At 31.7% G+C, this 5,000-nt stretch overlaps 1 long non-coding RNA gene across 1 annotated transcript in view; it reads right to left on the bottom strand.

Annotated features, from left to right (window-relative positions):
• Positions 1–4,960: 4,960 nt before the first annotated feature.
• Positions 4,961–5,000, bottom strand: part of LOC119568139 — a 911-nt gene continuing 871 nt past the window's right edge. The window contains exon 2 of the long non-coding RNA XR_005228069.1: positions 4,961–5,000. This exon is cut by the window's right edge and continues 162 nt beyond it. This is a non-coding gene — a long non-coding RNA (uncharacterized LOC119568139).

The raw sequence follows: 5,000 nt of genomic DNA, 5'->3' as shown, positions 1-5,000 counted from the left end.
TTTTTTTTTTTTTTTTTTTTCTATTAGTATATGATCAAATTTACAATATAAGCTATATAATATTATACTATTAAAAAATCAAACTATAAATTATGATAAATACTTAAACTATTTTATTTATTATATATATAAAATATGCAATAAATTATAACATATAGTCATATATAATATAATAATAAATATTTTTAAATACACACAATATCTAAATACATATATATATATATATAATATATATATATATTTTATTATATAATATATATATATATATATATGATAATATATATATTAATATATTATATATATATTATATATATATATATATATATATATATATAAAATATATAATATATATATACATTATACATACATAACATATCTGTCTTATATCTCTCCTATTTAGCAGTACTTTTATCTTATAGTATATATTTTACATACAAAACATTATAGATATTATCCCTTTCTTATATATAAATTTGGTATTTAAAATGTGTTTTATATATATATAACCTTTTTATGAATATTTATCATAATTTGTTGTTCTAGAGAAAAATAGTCATACTGATGGAAGTTATACATTTCCATGAAAAAATCTTTACTGATGATGTGTCAGAACTCCTTTAATTCATGATGAACTAAACTTGAGTGATTGATTTTAGGCCCACCACATCAAGTGTTTCCGCGGCCTCCGCGGATCGGCAAAGGCCATCCTTATTTACATTAGTCATACTGTTTTCTTCTGTTACTATGCTTACTAAAAAAGAAAAAGACAAATTTCCCCTGGATATCTGAAGAAACACTAAGTAAAATTGAAACAAGAAGATGCCTAAAATCAAAGGGTATCAATAATCCAGTTGAAGAAGTAATTTACAAAAAACAAAATACAAAAATTCAAAGATTATTGCAACGAGATACGGTAAAATATTCAAATGAACATTGCCAGAGAACTAAAAACTGTTCTATCAATAAGACAACTAAAGAACTCTACCAAGGAGTATGAAACATTACACGAAAATTTAAACCTACAATGGACACTATCAAAACTGAAGATGGGCTTCTTTTATGAGATGGAAAAGAAGTCAAAGATAGATGGAATCAATATTGTTCCAACCTTACAAAAGAATAAAGATCTAACAACAACATTAATCAGGCTCAATGGCAGCGAAGATGAACCACCGCCACTGCTAAAACGAAGTTATAAAAGCCATAAAAGAACTAAAGAATAACAGGATCCCGGTAATAGATGAAATAACAGCAGAACTAATCAAGAATGCTGGTGAAAGTGTTGAATACTTCTACAAATTTTGTACGAAAATTTGGAATGAAAGAAGATGGCCAGAAGACTAGGTAAAATCAGTCTTTACTCCATTACCTAATAAAAATTATTCCCCTTTGGGAAAAGAAAATGAAGTTGAATTTAAAGAGAAGAAATTGCAGACGAACAAGCAGGTTTTCGCCCTGGAAAAGGTACCCGAAACCAGATTCTAAATCAGAAATGATCGTGGAGAAAAACGGAGAACATCGGAAGGACCTGTACCTGTGTTTCATCGATACTTGAAAGATTTTGATACTGTTGATCGCAATATCCACGGAATAACATGAACGATATGAAATTTCCAAACACATCATCCAACTAATAAAAGCCATGTATGACCAACAACAAGCAACTGTAAGAACCACTTATGGGTTAACAGAATGGTTTCGAAGTCAAACAAGGAGTGCAACAGGGTTGCATTCTGTCTCTGCACCTCTTTAACATATATTTTGAAACAATTATGAGAGATGCTCTAGAGAAATTTGAAGGAACTGTGGATGTTGGAGGATACAAAATATCAAATCTAAGATACGCCGATGATATAGTTTTAATTGCCAGCAGTATCATTGAACTACAACTACTAGATAACATGTTGAACATGTTACAATCAATGGAGGGTTGTGGAAAATGTGAAAGAGTTCACTTATCTTGGAGTTGTTTTAACTAATACATATGATGATTCACCGGAGATAAAAAGAATTACCATAGCCAAAAACGCCAAAGTTGCTCTCAATGACATCTGGAAAGACCAAAGCATTACCTTGTGGACAAAGCTGAGGTTATTGAACTCATTAATTTTCCCAATTGCGTCATATGGTTCTGAGTGTTGGGTGCTGAAGAAGATAGACAAGAAAAAGGTCAATAGTTTTGAAATGTGGTGTTACAGACAAGTACTACATATTAACTGGACAGAAAAGAAAACGAATGATAAAGTGCTGAGAAAAATAAATTGTTGTTCCTTTTGAACAAAAGGAAACAAAAGTTTATTGGCCATGTGATGAGAAGTAAAAGTATTGAGAAAAACTTGCTGACAGGGATGGTGATAGGAAACAGAGGAAGAAGCAAACCGAAAACAAGACTGAGCGACAACATCAAAGATATTTGTGGGCTGACGATGGTACAAGTGGAAAGAAAAGGGCAAGATCGAGTTGAGTGGCGAAGGATGGTGGAGAGGTCCACGGCTGCTCAAACATGAGCATACCGTTATGATTGATTGATGCTTACTAATGTGTTGCTCTTACACATTAACTGATTTCCCCCCAAAAAAAGTCACAGTTGCACACCCCTGAAGGTATTATTTATGAGGCTAATATGAGCGGAGGAGGGTCGCCACGATGAACAATACGAGTTGCGAGAAAACAAGAGAGTAGCTTGATTTACGATGTAAACAAACCTCATACGATCTCGCATATGCGTTGGTAAATCCGGACCTATACAGGAGATATGGCCGTTGTTTGCATCGTAAATCAAGCTACTCTCTCGTATTTATTTATAATTACTTTCTTCTTTTAACGGTATGTTCATGTCTGAGCCGCCGTGGTCACAGCATGAACTTAATTGTAGTTTTCATGTTGTGATGCTCTTGGAGTGAGTACGTGGTAGGGTCCCAGTTCCTTTCCACGTAGAGTGCCGGTGTTACCTTTTTAGGTAATCATTTCTCTATTTATCCGGGCTTGGGACCAGCACTTGACTTTGGCTGGCTTGGCCACCCCGTGGCTAGGTAGGCAAACATAATATATGATTTTTTATTTATCTATCTATCTATCTATCTATCTATCTTTTCTATCTTTTATCTATATATAAAATGTATATCTATATCTGTCTATCTATCTATCTGTATAATATACATATATATATATATATATATATATATATATATATATATATATATATATATATATATATATATATATATGTATTTATTTATATTACGCATATAGATAGAGACAGATGGATAGATAAATGAATATAATTATGATTTTCCTTTATTTGCTTCACTGTCATGTGGTCCTTTGTTCCAACTTACAGATGATTACTAATCTCTTTTTTTCTCGTGTAACGTAATTCGTTATAAAATCGTCTCTTATCGACAAGTAATACGCATATGACTCCTTTTGTAAAATATGTAGTTGTTTTCATTGTGTATATTAATCTTTTATGTATTAAATGCTGTTTAATCACATTTAGGTGAGTTTTTTCATAAGAAACTGTCATTGGTAAACTTCATTAGTGCTGCCTCAATCAGCGGTTAACGCTCTGTGATTGGTCGAATTTTTTTCCCGAGCTAACTCTGATTGGTTGTTCGAGTTGTTTCTTTTAGGAAATAAAGCCCCACATCCCTAACATTAGGAAATAGGGTCGTAACGGTTAGGAGACCTCTACGCTCTCGTGTTGGGTGTTCGAAAATGGGTCGTAACGACCCCTGTTTTACAGTAGGGGTATAGCAAGTGACTCATATGAATTATACCTAATACCCGTAGAAAAGAGACGATTTATAAACCTTACACAAGAAAGAACAAAGAAAAAATATAGATGAGTAATTATCTGTAAGAAGGACTAAAGGACCAAATGACTGACTTCAATAAAGCAAATAAAGGAAAGTCATAAGCCTTTAATATCAGTAAATATCTTGGAGATTGTTGCAAATGGTCACTTTCACTGGTAACAACCTTTATTAAGAATCACCACCTTTTCCAATAAACTCTTATAAATTTTGATATCTCTATATATCATATACATATATATATATATATTATATATATATATATATATATATGTGTGTGTGTGTTTTGTGGTGTGGGGTGGTGTGTGTGTGTGGGGTGTGTGTGTGTGTGTGTGTGTGTGTGTGTGCGTGCGTGCGCGCACGCGCGCGTGCGTGTGTGTGTGTAATGCAAACACTATAATATAAGTATAATAAAGTTATATATATATATTCAATATAAAAATATATTCAATATATGTATATTTTAATATATATATATTTTCCATCCATCATCCATCCATCACCTCCACATCCATCCATCCACACCACACACCCCCCCCAAACACACACAACACAGAAAACGCAAAGCACCACACACACACACCACACACACACACACAAACTATATATTTTATATTTTATATAATATATATCTATATATATATATATTATATAGAGAGAGAGAGAGAGAGAGAGAGAGAGAGAGAGAAAGAAAAAAATATCACACACATCCATATATCTGTTTATCTCTGTCTCTCTCTTACTCAGTATTTTTTCTCATTAATAATAATAATAATAAAATCAAAAGCATTTCATTATAACTTCATAAAGATATTATGATCCACTACAACAAATTTGTTATAATAATCCAGTAAAACTTTTTTTTCATTATTCATCAGAAAGTAATGCCTTGATTCCATATTATATTATGGTATTAAGAGTTGTGCTATATATTTAAAAACCTTTTATTAATGAATATTCATTATAATTTTTTGTTCTAGAGACAGTTATGCATTTTCATTCAAATTTTGTACCTCGGATGTGTATTCCTTTAATTCATGATAAACAAAACACTGAGTGAAATTTTTATTAAAGGTCCACATCAAGCAGGGGGAATCCTCTTTAATTCTTACGCTATCGCATCATTCTACAAAAAGAAGAAGACGAAAAAAAATCTCTCATCTTATTTCCACACCAACTGGACTG

This window comes from Penaeus monodon, chromosome 43 (assembly GCF_015228065.2).
Source record: "Penaeus monodon isolate SGIC_2016 chromosome 43, NSTDA_Pmon_1, whole genome shotgun sequence".
Lineage (NCBI taxonomy): Eukaryota > Metazoa > Arthropoda > Malacostraca > Decapoda > Penaeidae > Penaeus > Penaeus monodon.
This window is presented reverse-complemented; position numbering and strand designations above follow the sequence as displayed.